The sequence below is a fragment of the Lissotriton helveticus genome, chromosome 3_1 (genome assembly GCF_964261635.1).
Source record: "Lissotriton helveticus chromosome 3_1, aLisHel1.1, whole genome shotgun sequence".
Taxonomy (NCBI): Eukaryota; Metazoa; Chordata; class Amphibia; order Caudata; family Salamandridae; genus Lissotriton; species Lissotriton helveticus.
This window is the reverse complement of record NC_136061.1, coordinates 1,737,719,235-1,737,746,891: the sequence shown is the minus strand read 5'-3', so window position 1 is coordinate 1,737,746,891 and position 27,657 is coordinate 1,737,719,235.

Here is a 27,657-nt window from a genome sequence, read left to right as displayed (position 1 = left end):
GACTATTTACCGCCTGATCATTCGGGACATTCTAATGTAGATTGAAGTCTCCCAGGAAGATCTGGGGACAATGGAGAACCAAGTTGGATGAGATTGTTTCCATAGTTTGTTCGAGCAGAGGGAGGTTGCCTCCTGGCGGATGGTACAAGATGTGCAGGCTGCATAAGTGTCTGTGTTTGCTGATGATGTCTATGTACAGATATTCACAAGATGAGAGAATTGACGTAGGAGACTGCTTTTGTTGAGAGACTGCTATGGTATATACAGGTAATGCCTCCACCAGTTCTTTTACCTCTATCAAGTCTGATAATGTTGTGGCTAGGAGGGACTAGGATGTTAAGTACAAGTCCGGAGGAGTTATTAACCCACGTTTCGAAGAGGATTAGGAGGTCGAGTTCCTGATCTAGGATGAGGTCAGCGATGTCCATGGCATGTTTCACAGCTGATATACAGTTGAGAAAAATGCATTGCAGGTGTGTTTTGCAGTCAGTGGGCGTAGGCTGTGTGATGTGAACTTTCATAAGCTTATCAATGTTTAAGGGCATAAGAGTTATATCTGGGAGCTCTATGCGGTTTTAATGGAATGGTTTGAACATGGCCTTGGTATGACTGGCTTATGTCTAGGAGCTCTAAGAGGGTTTAGAGGTATAGTTTGAGTAGGCCGAGGTATGTCTGACTTGTCAGATTGAGTGGAGTTGTATGCTAGGAGGAGGGAGAGAATGTCCGGGTCAGATAGGTAGTTCTTAGATCTAATGGGTCTGGAGGGGGCGTTATGATAGAGAGTGGTACTTCAGTTCCGGACGGGTGATGCCCACTTGGGGGTCAGTACTCTTTTCAGAGGGAAGAGTTGGTATTTTAGGGTATTGGTTGGTCACTTGCAAGATCAACTGCGAAGCCTTGTTGCGATAAGTCAAAGGCCAGCTCTGAGGTGATGTTTATGAGATTTTGTGTGTCAGTTTTGAGTTTTGAAGCTACCAGTTGATTTCCTTACGCCTAGAGGCAGGAGAGGGCTGAGGATCATTGATCACGGAACAGGAAGGAGAGGGGCCGTTCACGAGGGTGGAAGTAGTCATGGGACACGAATGGGGACAATATTGTGAGGGGCCATTCCTGAAGGAGGAGTTCAGGTGGTGTTGCCCAGATGGGAGCAGCGGGGGGAGGAAGATTTGGAGTGGTGAAGAAGCTTGGACGGCAGAGGAGTTAGGTTCAAGAGTTGGGGAGTCACAAGGGAATGAGGCATATTTCTGTTATTGTGGCTTGAGAGAGCCAGCTTCATGGTGGAGCATAAGTGTGCCTGCGGCAAAGTGATAGGCAAGATAGCAGTATCTAGCTTAGTGCAAGGATGTATGGGTATGGAGGAAGTGTTAGAAAGGTAACCAATGGTATGGCTTTCAGTGAACCCATCCATCAGTGAATGGAGGTGGTGATGGCTGGGTTGTCGGGACATGTTGAGTGAGTCATTGCACCCTAGGTGAGGAGGAGCAATCGGCATATGTGTGCTTTGTAAGGTCGCAGGTGAAGTCACAAGGTGATTGGGGCTATGTAAGGAGACTTCTTGGTGGTCCTGAGGAATGAGTGAGGGGCTAGAGACCCCTGATGATTTGAGAGGGTCACTATTGATAAGGGAATTCTTAATGATGGAGAAATGTTCATCAAAGATTCCTAGTTTACGATCAGAGGCTTGTATGAGGATTCGCCCATTGTTATAAATGGAAATGGTAGCAGCCGCTCTGAATGTGGGTGACAGGGCTGCCGTGAGTCTTAAGCCATGCGGACATTTTTTAGCAGAGGAGATGTTGAGTAGTGAGTAGAAAGTCTTCCTCCACTGTGCTCTTCTTTTAGTGTAGTAATAGCTCCTTTTTTCAGGGAAAATTATGGATCAGAGATTAGGGTTCCTGGATTAGATTTAAGAAGTCTTTGTTGGAGGGATTTTGTTGCATTTTTTGATAGGTTGGGTGGATAGTTAATTATGCAACTATTCAGACCTAGTCACTCAGGCCTGGAGTCCGGACTGCTCTGTGCACAGGAGGCCATGATTTAGTGTGATGACAGAGGGACCTCTGTTGAAAAGACTCACCAGGAGGATAGCAGAGAGTGGGGATTCACTTTCAAAAGGGGGGAAACATACAGTAGTAGAAGGTTACTTTGATATTGTTGAAGGTGCACAGAATCCCTAATAATGTAGCTAGAGTGGTTAGCAGAAATGTCCCTAACCATTTCAAGATGGCTGTTGCATTGGTATAATGAAGAGCTGTGTGAGTAACCCAAGTTGTTACAATAGTGAAAAATATCAAAAGGAGGTTGTAAGTAGTAGGTACAGTGATTCCCCAGTGAGAGAGTGTTAACAGTAGTGAAAACTTAAGTGGACAGCAGCGTTGTCCCACACCAATCATCAAAAGGGGATTGTACGTTGTAGGTACAGTGATTCCCCAGTCGTAGAGTGTTAACAGTAATGAAAACTCAAGTGGGCAGCAGCATTGACCCACACCTTACCAGGATGGATAAAGTGACTCGAGGAGGCAGCAGCAGTGAGCCACATCATTCCAAGATGACTGCTGCATTAGGCTATTGAGAAGCTGAGTGAATACTCTAAGATGGGCGTATAGATACCACAGTGAAGAGCAGTGTGAGGAAAGTAAAATGGAGGTCAGGGTCAGCAAAACTCAGAAACAATTGGATGCTCAGAATCGCATTGTAGGAGCACAGCGCCTCCCCTCAAATTACACAAATTATGCTCAAAAGGGAGGAATATCTCCCGTGGTGACAACATGATCAGGGCGCAGCGTCAGGATGACTCTGAACATGCCACAGAGGGGCTAAAACAGACCTTGGATTCCGGGCGGAGGCCAGAGGACATGGCTGGCACCTCCTGTGTTGGATCATCCTCGTAAGGACGGCTGGTCGGTTGTCGTCATCCCAACTTCAGAAGAAGAAGAAGGAGGGGCCCACCAGACCTCAGGTCCCAGGAGGGGGCAGAGGACGTGGAAGGCACCTTCGGAATCGGATCGTCCTCTTGTGGTCAGCTGTCATGGAGAAGGAGTTTGAGGCCTGAGGGTGAAAGAAAGCCTTGAGGAGATCCCTGAATAGTAGTCAGCCCTCACAGGATCGTCTGTTGTGGGGCCTGCGATAGACACGCGGTATCCTCTGCTGTGGGCCCAGACATCATAAAGTAGCCTCATCTTCTGTGTGGGGCCAGAGATCAAGATCTCAGGTACCGATTTTGTTTATTCAGATAAAAACTTAACTTGCTAGGTTTGATGGGCTGGGTTTTCCAGGGATTTTGCCGATGGTGACCACTTCTCCATCGGCTATTTGGGTTCTATTTGTCATGGCATGTAATGGCACACAGGACTGTGTGCCATGTTGACTCTTTGGATTTTCCTGCACCAAGACATGCAGACTGCAGTGTCAGAGTGCATAGTCTAGGTGAGGGGCCCCTGAGGTGGCACAATCAGTGATTCAGCCCCAGAGGACCCTCTTCAGTACCCATGCCCTAGATACCATGGGTACCATTTACTAGAGACTTATAGGGGTGACTGAAGTTGTGCCAATCATAAAACAGTGGTGCGGAAATATATTTGGCACAGGCAAACAGTGGGGGGTAACTATGCAAAAAGAGGCACTTTCTTAGAGGAGCCAACATTGGGTCTATTGTTTATCTATAAACACAGTATAAAGGTCTCAATTACAGACAAACTGCATGAGTTATCAAAGGTTCATGTTGAGATTTTTCTGAGAGACATTGAAGGTAATGGCATTGAATGGTATACAGGGTTGGTTAATCACATCCTAACACTCTAGAAAAAAGACCTTACCTTAAAAGAATTGGTGATCAGAATGAAGGGAGCTTTTATATCACTCGGTTTGATGGTTAATGTCAGGGTCTGTGAAGAAATCTACATAGATAGAGGCATACAATAACCTCCTATGATAGTGTAAATTATACGCAAGAATATGGATCAGTTAAAAATGTATACCAAGCAATGTTAATTCAAAGAAAGAAAACACTTCTTGAACCTAACTAGAACAAAATGCAGGATGGCATCATGCAGAATAATTCAAAACTTCTCTGGAGCTTGGTAAACAGCGTGCTCACAGTAGCTCCCTCAAGTTTGGAGGGCCAAGTTTCAGAACCGCAGTGGACAACATCTATATCTGATTTATATAAATAGTTTGACACTAAAGCATCAAAAGATTGTAGCGACCTTCAAACTGAGTGTGCCTATTTAAAATAATTACAGATGTCTGGTATAACATCAGAGATAATCTGTACTTTGAAAACACCACCGTTGAATGTTGAAAAACACCAAGACCTTTATTTTTTCTAGCCATCCTAAGAAAGTCACCTTGCTGCACTGGGAAAGGGCAGGAATGTACATCTTTAAGCAATACGTCGCAGTCCTGTCCATTACCCCTGTGCTGGCACCGTTTTGCCAGCCTAGCGCCAATGCAGGCACCACTGTACCATGGTGCAAGGGTGACTGTGTTGTAGGCAGGATTGTTTTTGTGTAGGAAGGAGAACCATCCTACACAAAAACAATCCATAGAGGTGTTTTCCTAGAGCGCAGCACACATAGAAAGATGAAAAAGTGAGGAGAAATAAAGATATTACTCCTCTTTATGTCTCACCTGGGCAGGTATATCTTTTTATCACACTCTCAGGATTAACAGGGTTAGTCAATCTGGAAATGCGTCAAAAACCATGGGATTTGCGCGAGAACACCCACCGCAATGGTCATGGAATGCCTCCCTTGCGCATAGTAAGTCAACGCAGCGATTTGTGCTGCGTTGCTTTACTCCAGATTTATGAAGCCACTCAAAGACATGTATTGTGGCTTGGCGTGACTTCTTATATCTGACTTAGAGGCTTGTCTCACGCATGTACCACTTTGCATGGTGCAAATATGACGTAACCCTCTCATAAAATGGCCCCACAGTATTTTTAAGGAAATCCCCCTAATGCAGGTCACTGACAACAAATACTTAGGTCTCATGTTTTACTGGAATATAAAATGGGATAGGGGCATGGCAAATGTTAACACCTTACTTTTAAGGACTGTAAAGGCCTTGAAAAGGTTTGAATTGCGGTTTGTGGCTCTAGCTGTAGAACCCACTAATAAAGGCAGTAGCAGGCAAGTTAATACTGCAGACATTACATAGAGGTGAATTTGTTGATTTAGACCGGCATGTCAACTGGGATTGACTGGTAAGTCTGTCTCTGAAAACTTTACTAGGTCTCCCACAGAGTTAGATGTTACAAGCAATAAGGCTCAAGTTAGCTCCGATTCTTGAACTTATGCTTGACAAGAAACATGCCTTAATCTGCGGCGGCTGGCACAGGTAAACGTGGTGAGGCTGTGGGGTGGCGCGGAGCAGAGTGGGAGGGGGCTAAGTCAACAAACGACGGAATAGGTATAATTAAATAAATAAATATTACCTTTTCCATCATCTGTCAACTTTCCCTCCACCGCACCCTGCCCCGCCCTACCGCGCTTACCTGTGCCAGCCGCTGAGGTTCTGTGGTTTTCGGAACCGGACTCCATTTTGTTTGCGTTGTTCGTGACGCCATTTTTGTGTTGCCCTCACGTAGGCCTAGGTGGTAAACGAACGAACAAAGTTGCATGTGCCTCATTGTTCATGTATGCATTAACAGGCCCTTTTCGACTCTGAAAGAACTGCAGAGAAACTGATCTCTTCACCTGAAATTGACCTCGCAAAGCCAATTTCCCTTGGTTTGATCCTTGTCTAAGATTGCCACTTAATGTTCAGGACCTCGTTCACCTTTAGTTTCCTTGCACATGTTTTATCTTGTCCAGCATCTATTACTGTTTCCTTTATGTTCTGACATTACATGGGTTGTGCTTTTCAATTATAGATTTGTCCGGCTTGCAAAGATTGAATTTGGGACATTCCTAATAATTAACTTTTGGGTTGGGTTACTGTAAATTGGGTTTTTGTTAATGTGATACTCAGTTAGAAAATGTGTCCTATTGGTCAGAATTTTGCGCAGTGGGTGTACATTTATAATGAGAATATGGTGTACAAAAAGTGATGTCTTGCTCTATGAAATTGAACAGTTTCTTGAGTTGTACACCGTGTTGTATTGCTTGGATTACTGTTACTAGCTGCAGCTAATAAATTTGATCTCTGACGCCACCTAGAAGTATTCCGTGTCTCTGTTTGCCAAGACAGGGGAACCCGAAGACTTTGGGCGTGTCCCCTGGCGCCGCTGGGTTCTAAAACCCGGTTCTTCAGTTGGCGCCCAACGTAGGGCGACTTCAGCGGTACCGGTCCAAGCCCGAGGATCGTGAGGAGCCACATGAGGAAATTCTGGAGGAAGGCCGCCACTTCATTGACCCCTGCATATCGACGTGGACCGAAGGTCTTTTCTGCGAGGCTTCCCGCTTTCCAACGGCTACGAAGGACTGCTGCCCTGACTGTCACCCTGTCTTGGACCCTTGATTGATCCTTTGTAAAGCGAGACGATAGACGGTCTTCTGGTGGCGTGACAGATATTTTGGTTAAGTATAAGTGGGTCGCTCCCACGACTTTGTTTTGGTTCTTGGTTTTGTTTGATTTGATTTTTGCAAAAATCGAAGCCGAGGGGCTCGTATATTTACGAGTGTATCGATAGTTGATAACCCCTTGACGTTTGAAACTAGACTAGTGAGCTATAAGATGCCTGGTTTTAGTAGATTTGGGAAATGGTTTAGTTGTGTTTGCAACAGGGATTCCCGATTGGAGGATTCGTGTCCGATACCTCCGGTTGGAACTCCAACTTATGAGCTCTATTCAAAACACGGAGTGGATACCATTGCTTATAATGAAATGTGGGTTCGCTATACAAAAAAAGATGGTGTTTTACGATGGCCTCAACATGGTAGTTTCGAAATAAATATTTAAGATAATCTGGAAGTTGCGCTATTTAAGAAGAAAGCCCGGCCGGCAATGTTTGACTCTTTCCGCCTTTGGCGTAAGGAAGCCAAACAGCGAGAAATTAAGCAAGCAAAGAGAGATAGGAAAGATAAGAATATGTCAGTACTATAAGCTGCTAGGCAGTTTAAGGAAGATGGAGAAGAGCGGGCAATTGTAGTCTTAGATAGACAGCGTTGTATGGCCATTGATAAATGTTATCCGGCCTTGCCGCCTTCTCCTCCGAAAGTAATTGAAGAGCTTGAAAAAGATCCTTTGATCTCTCATTTACTGAGATTGCCACCTCCTTATGTGCAGGGTGCTACTGCGCCTCCATTACCCCCGGTTGTTCCACCCTTTGTTGTTCAACCTCCTGCTGTTGTTCAGCCACCCGGTGCTCCACAGATGGTTTTGCCTCCTACTGCGCAACCCACTCTAGGGTCGCCAGCTTTGCTACCAGCTTTGCCTCAAACTCCTTTGCTTTCCACTTCTGTATCTTCGACTCCTACTGTTCTTGTCCCTACACCTCTTTTGCCTCAAAATACTTATTCTCCTGTTCTTATGTCTGCTTCTTCTCCTTCTGCTCGAAAACGAATGACCGAGACTGTTGTTAATCTGTTGTCTCCATTGTTTGGGTCATTGAATATGACATATAGAACAACCAACAAGACCCTATCCAAGGACGTTAACAGAGGTCAGTTACTAGGGAGGAAGAACAGTCCATTCGTACTGATAGCTACTCCAGAACCCTACAAAAATTGTGGGGATAATTTCACTGCACTGCGCCCAGATTCATAAAAAACCCCAATTTCCTTGGCAGAAACACTGAACACCCAATAGTCTGACCCACCTAGGTCTATCACCCAGATCCACCCACAAGGTGTTGGATCAAGTTCTCCTCAGAAAAAATGTGTGAAAACCAAGTGACACCTCACGGAAACACCACCATCGGGGTAACTGGTATGTAATTTCCAGACAAGCCCCTGTCTCATCATCGGTAGTCACTTGATTCTCAAAGAAAGAGAGAAAATAGTGTCCAAACACAAACAACACAAATATGTGACAAAATGTGGAAAGCAGAGAACATCTGCTAGTGACAAACACACAACATAAAAAAGTGCATAAAACACAGCATATAATTCCCTTAACCAACTTTATTCATAGGGAAAAAGTTTAAATGCTGTACCAAATAAAAAGGCTTGTAGCTAATCATGCATACCATTACCTAGTACCAGTGCCGACATGTTTCACTGCCATATACTTTTAGGCAGTTTCATCAGGGCTGCACTATATGCTGCCACTCCACTTTTGGACACTTGTTCTTTGTTAACCAGAGCCACCAGGTTGCTCATACCAGTCGCCTAAGGGATGGAGGAGATGTAGGGAGCTCCAAGCGTGAGTTCCTACCTTCACTTTGCTCGTAGCTTTCGTGGTAGCTCATCCGGAGCGCTTTGCCTCGTCATTGAATATGACCCCTGTTTCGGAACGAAAGCAGAGTCGTAGTCAGCTTCCTAGTTCCGAGGAACGGACAGTGTTGGATTTGTTGGCTCGTAGATGGATTTTAAATGCTTCTAGGTATAATTTGCCAGCGGTTATGGATGTTTTCTTTCAGTGGGATCTGCCTAAGCAAAGGTAAGTTTTTGATGTAATGTGTACTTTTTTCGTCAGGAATGGGAAGATAATGAGTTGGGTCCGATTCCGCAGGAAGTGCTTGATGTTCAGTCAGAATTTGCCAAAGGGACGATAGTGGAATCTGATGTTACAGATGCAGTAGAGACGATACTGGTTTTTAGGTCTAGATTACCGCCTCAGACATTGTATGAACCTGATTCCTCTGTTAGGAGGAAAGTGAAGCAGTATCCTATGAGAGAGGTTCCCCCTGTATGGAGAGAGGAAGTTGTTGCTAATGTTAATCAGGGTATTCAGGGTGTACCGGCACATTTTCAGCGAGTATGGGTACATGTCCCTTGGAAAAGAGCAGAGGTCTTAGCTCTTAAGCAGACCTTACCTGACCCCCGTAAGAATCCTGCTGGTTATTACAATGAGTTGTCCCAGACAGTTGAAGCGTGTATTATGAATTTAGCTGATATAGATATGTTAATGGGTAATGTAGTTCCTCAACCTTTGTGGGCGAAGATTCGTCATGAGAATCATGCGGCAGAATTAGGCGATACATGAGCTAATATTGTTGCTGCAGATGGTCGACAGGTTGGAGGTGCCAAACCTGAGCCTTTAGTTGCAGAATTACCTGGTAGAATTATTAATTTGATGAAGACTATGATGCCTTCTTTACGAGTGAATTGGGATAAGTTAGCAGCATGCAAACAGAAGAAAGACGAGAGTGTGCCTGATTTCTTCACTAGGTTTGAAGAGACGTTTTTCGATCATAGTGGTCAGGACATGAGTACGGAAGGTGGTCAAATGTTGTTTGTGGACAAATTTGTCTTTAATTTGCTTCCCGAACTTTCTAATAAGTTAAAGGACTCTGAGAGTTCATGGGCTGTTTCTTCATCGGCCCAGATATTGGCTACTGCGCAATATTATGAGAATAGGGATAAAGATGAGAAGGATAGAGCAGAGAAGAAAACTAAAGATTTAAAGACGAAAGTTCTTTTGCAGCAAGCTTATCTGCCTCGTCAGAATCAGCCTCAGTTTCAGAAACCTCCACAGTTTCAGAGATTGTTACAGAAGCCTGAGCTTTATGCTCCGCAATTCTTTCCTGGACCTAATCAGTGTGCTTATTGCAGAGAGGAAGGTCATTTCAAGAATAGTTGCCCGGCTTTGTTACAGCTTGCGAATGGCGTATCTGGTCAGAGAGGTCGTGGTGGTTTCCAGCAGGCTCCTAGGGGTAGGGGACGTGGTGTGTTACCCCAGAATGAGCGTTCCTCTTCCCTTCAAAATTCTGCGAATTATTTTGACGGACAGAATGTTCCGAGTGGTCAGTCTGCACAGTACTATTTTGATGAATATAATATCGAGAGTGAGAGTGCTGGTTATAATGATAGTTAGGACAGCCATGGGCAAAGTAAGGGAGTAGTGTCAGTTCCAGTAGACCAGATTGGACCTTATGTTGAAGTGATTACATCAGGTGTGGCAGAACCTTTTCATTTGGATACTGGTGCGACGAAGAGTTCTATTATGCACTCTAAACGTCCTGGCGCACCTTTGTCTGGCTTGACCAATGTTTCCATAGGATTTTCAGGCGCCCCAGTTTGTAACCCGGTTTCTAGTCCTTTGCCTCTTTCTACTGGTCCTTGTGAATTGGAAGCTCCTCTTATTCTGATGACTGGTTGTAATGAGAATCTGTTGGGTTTGGACTTGCTGAAAAGATTGTATGCGACATTACATTGTTCTCCTTCGGGAGTACATCTTACCTTAGGTAAGAAAGTGATTTCCCTGATGTATTTGTCTAAAGATTGTCTTCCACTGGAATTGCGTTCGCTTCCGGATACGCTTTGGGCTACAGGTCCGAATGATGTTGGTCTCTTACAGATTCCACCATATGCTGTTACCCTTAAGTCGAATGCTAGGCTACCTCGTATTCTGCAATATAAAATCTCTAGTGATGGCGAGAGAGCTCTTCTAGTGATCGTCTATGATTTGGTTGAGAAGGGTGTGGTTGAAGAAACGAGAGGTAACGGGTGTAACAGTCCTGTTTTGCCTGTCCTTAAGCGTACTGATGCTTCTCAGCCACCTGTGTATCGGTTTGTGATCGATCTTCAAGAAGTGAATAAGATTGTTGTGCCACAGTTTCCTGTTGTCCCTGATATCACTGCTTTGTTGACTCTGATTCTTGCTTCGGCAGCCTGGTTTTCTGTTATCGACTTGAAGAATGCTTTCTTTAGCATTCCAATTGCTGAGGAGAGTAGATATATTTTCGGCTTCTCGTTAGGAGGTCGAAGCTTCCGGTTTAAGAGAGCTCCCCAAGGTTATTGTGAAAGTCCCTCCATCTATAGTCAGGATTTGAAAACTCAGCTTGATGGTTTTGTGTTGCCTACTGGTGCTACTCTTATTCAGTATGTTGATGATTTGTTGATTACTGCTGATGACGAAGAGATTTGTAAAGAGGCTACTCTTTCTTTGTTACGATATTTGTCTGACCTTTATCATAAAGTGTCGCCTTCAAAGTTACAGTATTGCCGACAAGAAGTAACCTACTTATCGAAGGAGGGAAGAAGGTTGACCCCAGAACGAATTCAAGCAATTGCGCAAATGAGTGTGCCATCCACACAGAGAGAAGTGCGTGCTTTCTTGGGTATCACCTCGTATTGTAGGCAATGGATCCCTAATTTTTCCCTGCTAGCGAAACCTCTGTTGGCGCTGACTCTTAAAGATACTCCACATCCTCTCCCTTGGTCTGATGAGTGTCAGAAAAGTTTTTCTGAATTACGTGATGCATTGTGTTTGGCTCCGGTATTGGGTACTCCTGAGTACAGTAAACCTTTCATGTTGTATGTGCACGTGAGAGAAGGTTGTGCATTGTCAGTTTTGACGCAGCAATTCGGAGACAAGCAACGCCCATGTGCGCATTTTTCAGTGACGTTAGATCCGGTAGCTAAAGCGTTGCCAAGCTGTTTGAGAGCTACAGAGGCAGTGGCTGTTTCTATCCGACAGTCTGCTGGTTTGGTATTGGATAATACGTTGATTGTGATGGTCCCACATGCAGTGGATACTTTATTGAACAGGACCAAGACTCAGCACCTTACTAGTGCACGTTTGTCAGGTTATGAGCTGACTCTTTTGGCTAGCCATGTTCACATTAAGAGATGTAATGTGTTGAATCCAGCTACGTTGTTGCCAATTGACAGATGCTCAAGAACAGCATGATTGCTTTCTTCGGGCAGAGGAAGAAACGAAGGCTAGAGTTGATGATTTAAAAGATACTCCTCTTATGAATGTTGATGGTACCCTATGGGTAGATGATTCGTGTTTCAAGCTTCCGAATGGTGAGACCACTGCAGCATATGCCGTCACAACTTTACATACAGTTGTTGAGACAGCACGCATAGCACAGAATTCTGCGCAAGCAGCAGAGTTGATTGCATTGACTAGAGCGTGTGTGTTGTCAGAGGGAAAGTGAGTGAATGTCTATACTGATAGCCAGTATGCGTTTGGTGTTGCCCATAGTTTTGGACGTTTGTGGAGAGAAAGAGGATTCCTTACTTCTCATGGTGCGAAAATTCAGCATGGGCAGTTAGTGAATGAACTTCTGGAATCACTTACTCTCCCAAAGCAGATTGCAATTGTGAAGTGTAGTGCGCATAAAAAGTTGTGGATGATGTAGGTCGAGGGAATGCGTTTGCGGATGAAGTTGCGAAGGAAACCGCAAGAGACATGATGAGCCGTATGTATGTTGCAGGCCCGGCAAGATGGGTTGTGGAAAGTGGAATGTGTGAAGACACAATAGAAAGTGTGAAGATGATTCAGGCTGAAGCTACGGAAAAAGAAGTGAGTGTGTGGAGAGAAACTACGGGTATGTTGGATCCGACGGGTTGTTGGGTTGAGTTGTCAGAACACCAACGATGGTTGTTGCCTGATGCGTATGTGCTCCCAGTGGTTACTATGGCTCATGGAGTGGCTCACATTAGTTCGAAAGGGATATGCAAGTTGTTGGCTCCAGTATGGCAGAATGCTGGAACTCCTAAAAGTGCTGAGAATTTGGTGAAGCATTGTATGATTTGCTTGATGCATAATCCTGGCAAGGGAACCCCAACTCCAGCTGGTCATTTTGCTCCTCCAACTTATCCGTTTGAAGTGATACAGCTAGATTACATTCACATGGAGAGATGCAACAATCTAAAGTATGTCCTTGTGGTTGTTTGCGCCTTTTCCAGATGGATAGAGGCCTACCCCCTAAAGGATAATACTGTCTTGTCCACAGCCAAGGTTTTGCTCAAAGAGTATTTCACTAGGTATGGTTTGCCGAGAATTGTATGGAGCGACAATGGGAGTGAATTTGTGGGTCAGATTATGAAGAAAGTATGTGCTGGTTTGGGAATAAATCAGAAATTCCATGCTGCGAATCACCCCCTGTCTGCTGGACTTGTCGAGTGCTATAATGGCACTCTAAAGCTGAAATTAGCCAAGATACAAGCGAGCACTGGTCTTACATGGCCGGATGCCTTGCCGTTTACTCTTTTGTCAACAAGGACGACAGTGCATTCTCGTGTGGGACTTAGCCCATACGAAATAGTTTTTGGTCGTCCAGCGAATGTTTGGGGTGTGCCTCGTCCTAAAAAGTACAGCGACATTGAGTACCCTATGTTGGTGGATTACTTACATGACTTGACTGCTAAATTACGTGTTCTCCACCAACAGGTCTATGACAGTTTGCCGACAGCTACTGCAGATCCAGGCCATACGATTCAACCTGGTGACTTTATCTTGACGAATAATTTTCAACGATCCAAAAATTTGGAACCGAGATGGACTGTACCGCATTTAGTTCTCTTGGTCACTAGAACTGCTGTTAGAGTAGCTGGCAAAAAGAGCTGGGTGCATGCCACGCACTGCAAGAAAGTTCCGTTGCCTTTACCGTATGACAAGTGGGTGAGGGATGGAATAGCTGATTCCGAATGTGAAAGGATTCCTAGATTTGTACCTTTTAGTGATGCACATTTGACATGGACTCAGTCAGAACGCCAGGATGATGATATTCTTCAAGCTGCTGTGCCTTTGCCCTTGAGACTCGACACGACGAATCCGGAAGTCCTTTTTAAGGATCCAACTGTGCCTGGCAAAGAGCGCTACAATCTGAGATCGAAAAAAGATACCTAAATGGACAAATAAATATTGATTTTTATTATGTAGTGAATTACACCTTGTCAGACCAAAAGACTTTTTTACTTTTTTCTTTTTCGAGTCACCATCCGGACTCAGCTGAAGGGTCACGGTACAGCCTTAAGGGGTGAGCCACGTATTGACAAAAGGTCTGTGGTTCATGGTCGTTAGTACGATCTTGACGCACACTTAAGCGAAGAAGGTAATAGCCGTGAGCAGCACGTTAGAGGATGGAGTCTTTTGAGTCTGATAAGGGTGTTAAGAGAATCGATTTTAGAGCTAAAATGTGTATATTGGTCCGTAGCAAATGTTTTTTTAGATGTGCACCAATTAATATGCATAGTGTCATGTTGCCCCTCTTATTAAATGGTGAGCTGCTGTGCCATAACCTGTTTTATAAATATTACTAGTACAATCATCCATATAATCCTATACCTTACAAAGTGATTCTTTCCCAGAACCTTGAAAAACAATAAAATAACTAGTATGGAGGTTAGTTATTATTAGCATCGATTTCAAGTGCATTATGGGCCACAGTGAACTGAGGTGCATAACTATCAAAGTTTGCACCGCCCTTGTGGCTGTTGGGATTTAGGAAGAAATGCAGTTTGAGGCCACTTTCAACAAAGAACTACCAATATCCCTTCTGTAAGCCACATACCTGATTGGGTGCACTTGTGGGTGAATCTAGTTAGCCGGCGGCAGATATTTAATGCCCAGCCTGCTTGACGCTGGTGCTTGGTTTCTCTTCTGGTTCCGGTCACCGGAAGGTCTCCGCCGGCTTTTGCTCCTGGATACGCTCTTGGAATTCTTGGAACCTTGCCCTGCAGCGGATGCGTGCCCCGGGATTTGGAAAAGACTCCTTGGGATCCTTGTTGGGACATTTCTAATATCCTTCCCTCCCTTCCTGTTTTCAGGTTTGTTTTCATCCCTTATCGGGCTTCATTAGTGTTAGAGAAAGTATGGGTGGCAGCAACTGCGGCGAGGGTAGCGGATTGGGATACACTTTGCTCCTGCAGTGTTGGGCTAATATCAGAGTGGTGGCAGAACAGTGGCATGGAAGGGGGCGCAAAGGTGACACAAAACCTAGAGAAGATTTACCAAGTCATGCAAGCCCACTGATAGTACCCGTGCATGGCTTGGTAAATCTGGAGTTACGCAAGGCTGCATTTTTTTGCCCATAGGAAGGCATACCATGGGTGGAACGTGGGTGTTCCTATTTGTCCATCCATGGATCATGAAGCTTTCCCAGATTTACCAATACTGGTAGACCTGGGAATGTGTCAGAATGCTACGGGTCCCCAGGGGATGAATAACGAGAAGAAATATCTTTATTTCTCCTCGTTCTTTCCACTTTCTATGTGTGATGTAGAATGCAGAAAGAGTAAAATGTCTCAAGGGATTGTTTTTGTACAGGAGGGTGTCCATTCCTACACAAAAAGAAATCCTGCCTGTAAAGCAGGCACCTTTGCATCATAGGCAGCAGTTTGTCTGCCAGCTCAAGCAGAGAACAGGAATACACCATATAATGTTAAATATGTTGCATTTCTGCCCTCTCCCAAGGTGGCTTGCTGTGTAGGGCTGCGTAAAATGTTGATAAATATGGCCCTGAGTTTTCACCACAGTTGTGATCAATGTGAAACGTCAGGTTACAATTAGATCCCTGTGTTCTGCTTGTATTAGGTGAGTGTAATCTTTCCTAGGATCTTCTTTATTGGACTACCTGTAGATCTCACAATTTCCTCTATTTCTTATGCTCACTCCAACTGCTTAGCTTTCTCTGGCAGAAGAGTTGGTTCACACCGAAATATCTCTAGACAATTGCAGTCTCAAGGGAAATTCTGTCTAGATTGTTTGTGCTTGGAAACAGAAGATGAAAATGCGGATCTCACAATGAAAAGCATCCAGAAAGTCCCAATTTTCATGTCGATAAAACCCTTCGATAGCACAAGGAAAACCCATGGTTCTTGCAAGAAATATGGGGCATATTACCAAGCAATAACGATAATTATCGCTATTGCTTGGTTAGAGACAAAAATTTACCGCTGAGCTGCGGCGATTTTTGGTATTACCAAGGTTTATCGCAAATGCGATAAAAATCGGCCGCAATGCATGAATATCGCTGAAAAGTCAGCGATATTCATGCATTACCGAGCTAATACTCTTAGCCATGTTATCCACCTCCCATTGGATAACATGGATAAGAACTGCTCAGGGCAGGTGAGAGAGCACAAGTTTGAAAAAATGTATAAGTACGCCATATTTACAAGCACGTAGTTAGTTAACATGTACTTTGCACCAGAGTGTTTATATTTAGAAGTGAAATACACAGAGTGTCTTATATTCAGTAGTGAAATGCATAGAATGTTTAAGTAGAGTAACAATAATCATAACGGTGTGAGATTAAATGTAGAAATGTTGGAGTATATGTGAAAACCTCATGGTTCTCTCATGTTAAAAGAGTCATGTCCGAATTAAATGTAACTTGGATTCCAGTATTTTGTGTAGGCCTTAGGGCAATTCACAGCAAACCTGAACGTGCTGCTAAAAGAATGTGAGATAAAGTTGACATGGTTCTTTCAAAATGTACTATTGAACTTAGGGTTAAAAGTATATGCTTTATAGATGTGTTATTTTAGAAACGTATACGAGTTAAGAATGTTTGCTGTTTAAATCAAGTTAACGTTTTAAGAGTGCAGGAACCTGCTGCATGTAAATCAAGTAGGCCAGAACAGATAATGTCATGTAGTTTAAATCGTCATGTGCTCGTTAGAGGAGAGGTCGTGAGGTGTCCAGTATGGAGCTCTGAGAGTGTTTTATGGCCTAAGATATGGTGAAGTCTGGAATTTGAGGCCCACTGCAGGACGAGCTGTATGCAGGTGCGAGGGTCCTAATCAGCTCGAATGAAAGGGACTTTGTTCAGTGGCGCCTTGCGCAGGCCTGTAGGAGTTTCCAGGAATTTCAGGGGGTATCAGCGCACGGAAGAAGGAGCCTGGGAACCAAGGTCAACTTTAACGAGGGTCTTCAAGAGTACCATCATGGAGTTTGCCGCGGAAAGATGTACCACGTGAGGGGCGTCCCAAGGGGCGTTTCTATTGGAAATGTGATTTGGTATTAGGGAAAGTGACCCGGGAGGAGAGCAGAGCAGATGATTTTGGGAGCCTAAGGAAGCGGATGGGTAGGCAGATAGGCTGATCAGGAGAGACCCATTATCAGAGAAGAGACAAAGAGAAGTGCGTGATCTTCTTAGGAAATCACCACGGCTGACACCTAGAGGGTAAAGATCTTGTTAAGTAGGGATGTCATTTAGTATAGTGTAGGGACAGACTAACCTTAATTTTTCTTTCTGTAATGACTTTGAGGTTGCAACTTGTATTCATTGTGGCAACGCTCATGTTATTAGAAGTTGTACTTATTATCTTGTTCTTCAGACTCAGATTATTCAAAAAGTTCATGTTCATAGTGATTCCGATCTACCTCTTGAATCTCATTTTGAGAAGTTTGTATCTTCAGTTATCTTCGACTTTATATTAAATCTTTAAAACTATATTTTGGTCAGTGGTCATTTAGAGTGGTGTAAGTTCTTAAATTGATTGTTTATTGCGAGATTACCTTTTACTCAAGACAGGTACCAACGATTCAGTCGACAGGAAATGGGATTTGGTAAGATAATTAGTAACCAGTAATCCCGCGTTAGCAGTTGGTAGCAGAGTGAGGATGGTTATCTTCTTGAGGAAGGTAATCTAGAGAGGTTAGTTTACCCCAAGGCCCGAGACGTCGAGAGACGAGCAGCGGAAGAATCGTGTGCCGAAAGGTGCAGACGGTGCGAGAAAAGCAGCAGTATCGGAGAGTGAGTATAAAAAGGGTCATGCGTGAACAGATTGCGGTGTTTTGTGTTGTATTTGTATTGTAATGTCTTGCGGAGTTGAATGCCTGTAGTGTGAAAGAGAGAAGGTTGTGAGCGCGCGCAACCTGGTAAACTGGTAACCTGGTAAACGGGTGAACTGGTGAAATCTTAAGTTCAGGCCAGAGCTTAAGTGGTTTTGGGTGTATCGAACATCCAGGGTAGTTGTTGACCATAGTACGGAGGTCACGAGGTACCATTGACCGCCGTGGATCCAAGATAGGGGGAGTGTAAGAGTGAGTGTATGAGTAACGGACGCTGGTCGAAAGTTACTGCGTGTGAGTAACCTATCGGAGAAGGCGATTGTCTGGAAGTAAACGGAAAGACATTTCGCCAAGTTAAGGTGACAACTACAGAAAGACTGTGGGCGTACAGTCAAAGAAAGGTGATCGCTTGGACGGAAGTAATCATTTTTCAGAGTATGAATGGGATGCGTGCATGACCGAGGAGACGAGCTGAGAAAGGAGGGGAACTGCTGCGAAGGGGGACGGGTGACGTCGGCTAGAGCCGCGCTCTGATTGAGCGGTTGGTGTGACGTTAGCTAGAGCCGCGCTCTGGTTGGGCGGCTAGAGTGACGTCGGAGGAAAGTCGCGTACGGATAGGCCAGTTAGTGAGAACGGGGCTGAGATTGGTGGAATATCATCAGGAAGTAAACGAACGCGGAGAAAAGAGAAATCATGAAGTGTTTTAAGTGTTTGAAAGGGATTTTTAAACGTAAACGAAGTGAACATTATTACGGGGAAGAGGCTCCCCCAGAGGGTACGCCAGCTCATTATATGGCGACAAATGTTGGGCTGCATACGATATTGTGGATTGGGGCTTGGAATAAGCTTACGGAAGGGAATGAGGAAATGCAGTTCCCGAAGTACGGGACGTTTAAATTAGAGGTGTTACATCGGCTAAAAGCAACCATGTCCTCATCGAAACCCTCACCTAGACCAACACAGTTTGAGGCTCTTAATGCATGGATTAAGGCTGCACACGACCGAAATTTGAACAGGCGTCAACAAAGGCTGACGCGATCGGTAAGGGCAGTGCGAGATTCCAAATGGGATGAGGAGGAAAAGCGTTGGAGGGTACAGACTATTGAGGTGGAGAAAATGTATCCGATGAGGGAGGTGTCAGGAGGGGGAAACCTCATGGAAGAAGACGAGGAAAGCGAGTCGGAGGACAATCTGATAAACAGATTGTTAATGGATAGACCACCTCCGAGAGTGGAGTTGATAGAAGATAGAGGGCTCGCAAGGGAAGATGGGAATGAGATAGAGGGATATACACCACTCCCTGTATCGGAATGGACACCTAGCAAAGGCGGAGAAACACCTCCAAACAACACTGTACAGAGTGTAGTGGGAAGGTTTGTGGTGCAGAAAACGCCAACCACAGAAAGGGTTGAGTCTGTGGGATTGCCAGACGCTCTTCAAGTGCCTGTTACCATAGGACCCATAGTTTCGATCTATAATTCTGAGAGAGATAGAGGGGAACAACAAAGGCAATTGGATAGGGAAAGGATTGAGATGGAAAGGAGGAATAATGTGACGAATGCATGGAAACAATTACCAGGTTCGGTAACGTGGAACACCCCATTAGACACAACTGTCGGTCCCAATGCAGAACAGGGAGGTCCGAGAGGACCAATGGATCTAAGGGGACCGCGGCCAAGATCTTTTTCAGAGTTAAGAGCTGATTTGAGGGAATGGGACGGGTCCATAGTATCTCCAAGTAACAGGACAAGAACGGAACCAGAGTGGGAAAGCAGGGGAAACGGGACAGTATCTCATTGTGGGGCCAGCGAGAGTAGTCAGAGCCGGGAAGGCCAAAGTCAAGAGAATAGAGGGGATGCATGTCCTACAAATCAGAGAGAACAGCCGGAACAAAATACTAGGATTGTAGAATGTGAGGAAATGTCCCGTCTCTGGGGGAACGGAGGAGATGAGGCGGTACGGGCTTTTCAGAATAGGTTTAGGTGCCTTCATCATACACTTGGGGAAGACGTTCAACATTGGAGAAAGGAGAACAGCGATAGGTCCCGCCACGCCTCGAATAATCAGGAATCACAGGGAAGTAGGGAAGAAAGAGGGAGTAATAGAACCTCTTACCCTCTATCCCGTGAAACTAGCCAGGATGGAGAGAGAGAGGCTGGGAGGCATGAAGGAGTGTTTCACCACCCACCCCGAGAAGATGGAAAGGCATGGGACTTAGAGAGATGGGAACAGGGGAGGACTCCCTATAATTCACCAATACCTAAACGTAGATCTCGGAGCTGGGATGGGAGAGATGCGGATGGAGGAGCTAAATTGAGTGTCTTGAAAGCTGAAATAAAGGCAAAAAGGCTTGATGTTACCAGTTTAAAATCAGATGTTGATGAGATAATAGATGGAACATTGCCTTTGGAAAGGATAGAATTGTATGAACAGGATGAGTTATTGTTCATGGCAAAGGATATTACTAGGAAAGCTAGAGCGTTTCATGAAAAACTGACTGATTTGGCAGACAAGTATGCCGTGGATTTGTCTAGGACAAGGGCATTGCAGAGCAACCACAGATTACAGTACGCAGACCAAGATCTAGATGAGAAGAGAACTACTGGATTAAAAACACACATAAGAGAGTTGGTAACAGGGATAAGAGTGTGGAGAGAACTGGATAAATGGGAAGAAAGGTGGTCGAAAAAGGGCACAGTTAGGCGAAGTACAAATGTGATGACCCCTGAGGGAAGGGTAATGCAGATGGAGGCATTCCCTTTGCGAGAAATATCAAATGGAAATTATGTACATGTGCCCTGGAGTAGAGGAGACTTAGCCGCATTTACCAACTCATTTCCGAAGTTGCGGGACAATCCAGTCGAGTGGTACAAGCAGGTAGAGAGGTTCGTTAAAATCTCGAAAGTACTGTGGATAGATTTGAACACGTTGTTTGACATCGTGGTCCCATCTGATCTGTGGACCCCTTGCAAGACTAGTGTCGAATGGCCAAATGCTGAACCATTGAGAGATGTTCGAACTAATGGACCATCTGAGATTGTCATTCGAAAGTATGAAAGGGTAATAGCATGGCTGAAAGATAAGGTACCACCCCAGGATATAGATTGGGTAAAAATAGACCGAACAAGGCAGGAACCCAAGGAGACAGTTCACGAGTTTTATGAAAGATTGTTGAAAACATTCAAGCAATACAGTGGACTAGATGTAATGGATCCCAAAGACATAGGGCAGTTCGTGTCAAAGTTTGTCTTGGGGTTGAGACCTGATATTTGTTTGATGATACAGCAACATTTAATCTGTTGGCAGAACAAACCACTAGATGAGATTTTACGATATGCGAGGTACTGCAGTGACGAGATAGATTCTAAAGCCAAGAATCTAAAGGAGAAATTGATGGTGGTGCAAATGCAGTCCGCTGGGAAGGGTGGCCAGCAGAAGCAGGGGATGGGACGAAAACCAAATGGTCAGAACAAAGATAATGAAGAAGGGCAGAGACCTAGGATAGACTTTGCCACTTTAAAGAAAACGACAAAGTGTCATCTGTGTCATCAGGTGGGGCATTGGCGACGCGAGTGTCCCTTTAACCCTGAAAACGGAGAGCTAGAAGTAGAAGAGCAGGTCCAAGAAGACCCAGTGCAAAAAGTGACAGTCCCAAGCAGTAAGGTGGCCAAAGGGGGGACTTCGGCTCCACGGGCCCAATTCCCACAGCCACCAAAGATAGCAGCTGGGGGAAAGGTCTTTAAACAAATGCCTCTGTTTATCGAGGAAGAAAAATGTTATTACATTGATCCATTGACAGGACAACGGGTGAGCAGTGAAGAAGACTGTACCCTCGGGGCAGTTCTAGAAGTGGATCAGAGAGGGCCATTTGTTGAGGCAGAAGTGGCAGGGTGTCCCACTACGTTCTTAGTGGACACTGGGGCTACTCGTTCGACTCTGAGATCAGCGGTGGTTCCAGACTTGCCGATGTCAGGGGAAACAATTCAAGTGGTAGGAGTCGCAAATAAAAGAATGACTAGTCCCTTGACAGAACCAGTATCTGTGAAAATTGGAAACCACATGAACGAACATCAGTTTGTGGTTTGTGATTCGAGTCCGGTATGTCTGTTAGGTAGGGATTTGTTATGCAAATTGAATTGCACCATATACTGCACCCCACAAGGAGTGGAGGTACAGACTACCGATGATGATGCTACCTTTAAGGTGGCCAATTCAAAATTCTGTGTAGAACTATATCCTACTCTGACTGTAGAAGATCTTCCACAAGACTTAAGAGATGCAGTGGCGTCAGAGGTGTGGGATTTCACAGGAGAAGATATAGGATTGATTAAAGGGGTAGAACCGGTAAAAATTCTGGTAAAACCAAATGTTGAGTTTCCAAGAACGCCTCAATACAAATTGTCCCAGGAAACGATTGCGGGAATAAAGCCTGTGATCGAGTCAATGATACAGCAGGGAATACTGAAGGAAATCGTGGGCAGTCCTTGTAACTCCCCGATTATGGGTTTGCAGAAACCTAGCGGGAAGTTTAGGATAGTTCAGGATTTACGAAAAATTAACAACATAGTCGTTTCATGTTGTCCCGTGGTACCGAATCCATCAGTAATATTGTTTCAAATACCATGTCAAGCAGAATGGTTCACAGTGATAGATCTTTGTCAGGCTTTCTTTTCAATCCCATTGGATGAAGAGAGCAGGTACCTTTTTGCGTTTAAAATGGAAGATCGCGTTTTAACATGGTGTCGAATCCCACAAGGATTCACAGACAGTCCATCCATCTTTAATCAGTTGTTGAAGAAGAATCTTGAGAATCTAATACTGCCACAGAACTCGGTTCTGGTACAGTACATAGATGACCTACTTGTTGCGTCAGAAACAGAGGAAGCTTGTAAAGTAGATTCAATTGCCTTACTGAATCATTTAGCTGAGAATGGACATAAGGTATCTCCGAGCAAGTTACAGTATTGTCTGACAGAAGTACAGTATCTAGGGCACAGGTTAGAAAAAGGGAAACGTAAGGTGTCCCCAGAGAGGATTGAGGCGATAATGAAAATGAATGCGCCTACAACACAGAGAGAAATTAGAATGTTCCTAGGAATGGTGGGTTACTGCCGACAGTGGATAGTTAACTTTTCACTGAAAGCAAAGCCCTTACAGAAACTGACGCACAAGGAGGTGAGTGATCCGGTACCATGGGATGAAGAATGTCTGGTGGCGTTTTTACAGCTGAGAGACGATTTATGTCGTGCTCCGGCTCTGGGAATGCCAGATTATGAAAAGTCATTTTCACTCTATTGCTGTGAGAGAGAGGGAGGTGCTTTGTCAGTCTTGGCACAGACCCACGGTAATGCCCGTAGACCAGTTGCATATTTTTCGGCTACATTAGATCCAGTAGCCGCAGCGTTGCCCGGATGTCTCAAATCCGTTGCTGCAACGGGTGTCAGCATTGAAAGGAGCGAAAGTATTGTAATGGGACATCCAGTGGTGGTGTATGTACCGCATTCAGTTGAATTGTTAATGACCAGGACGAAGACGCAGCATCTGACCAATAGTAGGCTCACGCGTTATGAGCAAGTTATACTTGCCGCAGAAAACGTGACTCTCAGGAGATGCTCTGTCTTGAATCCTGCTACTTTGATGCCATTACCTACGGTAATAGAAGGCGAAGGATGTGAAGACCACGATTGCCTTGATGTGACTGAACTATGCACGAAACCCAGACCAGATATAGTGGATGAGCCATTGTCTGACCCCGATGAAATTTACTTTGTTGATGGCTCATGTTTAAGAGACGATACTGGTCGGTTGAGAGCAGCTTATGCTGTTTGTACCATTACTGGAGTTGTGGAAGCCGCTTGCCTGGAAGGAGTACATTCCGCACAGGTAGCAGAGATTATTGCCCTAACTCGTGCCTGCATAGCAGGAAATGGAAAGAGAGTCACCATCTACACGGACAGCCAATATGGTTTCGGTGTGGTTCATGATTTCGGGCAGTTGTGGTCTCAGAGGGGTTACATGACTTCCTCTGGTTCGCCCATTCGAAATGGAGAATTTGTGCGATTGCTGATAGAAGCATTACAAGGTCCTGTTGACATCGCAGTAGTGAAGTGTGTAGCTCATACTAAGAATACAGATTTTGTGTCACAAGGTAATAGATATGCTGATGAAGTCGCACGCTATTGTGCGGAACAAAGTTATTCTTTCTCAAAGGTGGAAATAGAAGGTGCAGAAGAAAAGACTGAATTAAGTATGATGTTAGAAACTGTAGACACTTGGGAAGATTTAAGGATAATGCAGGAGAACGCACCTGAAACAGAGAAAAAGGCATGGGAAATAGCAGGTTGTGTGCGAAGTGAAATGGATTTTTGGGTTTCAGCCGATGGGAGAGCTGTGTTACCTGAAGAATTAGCTAATCCCATGGCGAGAGAAATACATGGTCCAGTACATCTAGGAAGGGATGCTATGATGAGAGTTTTTAGGCAGACTTGGTATTGCCCTAAATTTAGAATAGCAGCAGAATCAGTATGTAAGCGATGTGTTACCTGCCAACAACTGAACGTAGGCAAACGAACACCGGTCACACTGAGTCACATTGGGAGGTCGGGGGGGCCTTTCAATAGAATGCAACTAGATTTCATTGAAATGCCAAGAGTCAATCGCCTTCGGTATGTGTTGGTGATTGTATGCGTATTTTCCAGATGGGTTGAAGCGTACCCTACACGTAGGTGCGATACACTCACAGTGGCTAAATTGTTGCTCAGGGAGTTGATACCGCGCTTCGGGGTGCCTGCCTCTTTGGAATCGGACAGAGGAAAACATTTTAACAGCGAAATAGTGAAGATGTTGTGCTCCACACTGAATATCGATCAAAAGCTGCATTGTAGTTATCGACCAGAAGCTTCAGGAATTGTGGAACAAGTGAATGGCACTTTGAAGAATAGATTGGCTAAAGTAGTGGCATCCACATCCTTGAGTTGGCCAGATGCTCTTCCATTGGTGCTCATGAGCATGCGCAGCACACCTGATAGGAGGACAGGTCTCTCTCCCCACGAGATCCTGATGGGGAGGGCCATGAGACTTCCTACAGTTCCAACTACTGCTCTATTGAATATTACAGATGATCTGATCTTGGATTATTGTAAAGGACTGTCTGACGCCATCCATTCTGTGTCCCTTCAGGTGCATGCGGCTGAAGTTCCAGCAGCGAGGAACCTGTGTCATGACCTGAACCCAGGGGACTGGGTCTTGGTTAAAAAGCACGTCCGGAAGAACTGCCTAGATGTTCGCTGGCGTGGGCCCTTTCAGGTAATCCTGATCACGAACACCGCGGTGAAGTGCGGGGGGCTGCCAAATTGGATCCATGCATCCCATACTAGAAGAGTTCCAGCACCTCTAGAAGGAACAGCTCCCATCCCAGACGAAAGCCCGGAAGTGGAAGAAGAGTCGCAAGAAGGGATTGAGGCAGCTGAGGAGGTGTCGGAAGAAGTTGGGAACGCATCGGATTCAGAAGAAGAGCGAAGGCAGGACGGCAGTGAGACAGAAGACGCAACTGAAGGAGAGAGCAGAAGTGAATACGACTCAGACTCAGATCCGTATCGGAGCGATCAAGAACCAAGTGGGAGGACAAGGAATAGGAGAATAAGGCTTGGAGCTGCCACTTGGCCAACAAGGAGAAGAAGGCTAAGTCTGAGGTCGGCCCAGGAAGAAACGCTTACTCCTATATCCGAAGACTCAGATCCAGAAGAAGATATCCAGGATCAAGCCGAGGAGGGTCTTAGAAGATCAAGTAGGGTGCGAGTGCCTAGCAGAAGATACTCTACTCCCGACTGGACCTACCTTGTTGCAGATGTCTGGGAGACACAGAACAGGGAGGATCAGGGAAGTGGAACTGATCAGAACTGACCCGATCATCACAGTGCAAATAAAGTTTCTACTGCCAGGAGCGGAGACCGAAAGGTTGCTGACACTCAACATCGTTCATCCTGCTCTCCTGAGTGGAATAAGAAAATTGCTTTTAGAGACAGTTGAGTTTCCAGTTTGCTGTTCACGATATCCAATATTGGAGGGAACTCTTCTTCGTTTGGAAATGCTTGAGCGAGTAGTAGAAATGCTAGGAGCGCTTATTGTTGTGGACTAATACCATATTGTGAATGTCTTCAAAGGGGTGCAGATCTGGAAAGGTGAAGAAAGTGATCTTGATTAGAACGAACCCCTTTGTAATTGTGGATATAGAGCTGATAGTACCAGGATTGGAAATTGAAAAAACGCTAACTCTCAATTTCGTCCGTCCACTTGTCTTGAGCGAAATAAGGAGAATAATCCTAGAAAAGGTTGACTTTCCATGTTGTGGTACGAACTGTCCAGAACCTGAGGGAATGATACTTCGGATGGACGTTTATGAAGAAGTAGTGTCACTCCTTGAACCATACATAACTTCAGACGAAAATAAGACTGTTGCAAAGAAATTGTAAACTTGTTGCAAGATAACCTAGCGCCGAGTGGAAGAAGAAAAGTGATAGGGGTTTCATTTTAGTGGATGGAGAAGGGCTAGGGTTGTCTATATTACTGGACTTTGAATTGTTTTGCGGAAATAAATTGTCAAGCTTCCAAGTGTTTCGAGAAAGACATTGCAAGAGAGAAAGACTTTGTTTGAAAAGAAGAGGAAGTGAATGCTGGAAGATAGTCGAAAAATACACTGTTTGAGAACATGGAGGCTGGCAATCCGAACCGCAGGGCAAAATGTATAGCTGTTACATTTTTAGGAGTAGTGGTTTCTCTTATAATTTTAGTGGTAACTGTTTCATTCCTAGCGGGACACGAAGGGGATGGAACCACAGTTAAGGAGGATAAGGGAGTGTCAACACCGAGAACTACCATTATTAAGGAGAAGGGAAACATCAATGAGAAAGACAAAGCGTTGTTAGATGCAGAAGTAAAAAGGTTACACATGGATGAGTCACAGGGGAATTACAAGTCAAATGCTTATGCTAAGTTGCTTTATGAATATGTTGATGCCATGGAGGTAAAGGACTGCTATGTCTGTATGCAATTACCAATTTCGGTGGAGGAGGGTATCAAATACCATCATCTCCCGTTGACATATGGGATAACGTGCAGTTTATTGCTAAGTATGTTTTATGGACGAGACGGATTTGAGTATTACTTCTCGAATTTCGACTCGACATTGCCAGAGGTTCCGAATTTCAAGCATTTGAACAAATGGGACTACTACAAAAGCGAAGACAGGTTACACAAATGGTTTATTCCATGGAGAACGTTAGATACCTCACATGCTCGAATAAACAATCTGACTTGTCAAATATCAGAAGTTGAGAAAAAGTTTATAGCACAGGTAGATACTAGATACAGGAAGCAGAAGGTATTGAAGGCATCAGGACAAGGAGAAACAGATTGGACCAAGGAGGAAAGGGCACAACAACGAAAAGGTAGTATTGGTCCAATTGCTTTGGATAAGGAGAAACGGGGGAAACTGTGCATTCACAGGAGTTACTCCTATTATGAAAACGTTTATGTAGGACAAGTAAATTGTGAACATGCCTTTCAATTGGAGTACTACTCTAAGAACTTCATGAAAGGGATGCAAGCAATACCAAATGTATATTTTGTATGTGGAAGATATGCCTATGTGAAGTTACCAGATAATTGGTACGGATCATGCTATCTGGCTGTTGTCTTCCCAAAAATATATCATGTTGAGAATTTAGACACGCCTAAGAAAGAAATATCAACTAGATGGAAGAGAGGGCTGGGTGCAGCAGAAGTAGTTGGAGATGTAATAGGTGCTGCATTCCCTTTCTTAGGATTGATAATGAATGACATTAAGATCAGGAGGTTAGCTACAGTCGTAGATAGACTGTCTGCCAGTACTGCAAGATCCTTGATGCTGATAGAGGGGGAGATGCAATCGATTAGGGCAATGGTTCTTCAGAACCGACTTGCTTTAGATGTTCTGTTAGCAAAAGAGGGAGGAGTCTGTAGGGCCTTGAAGGTACAGGAATGCTGTACTTACATTCCAGACAATTCAAAGCCTCTAGAGAAGTATATACAAAACATCAC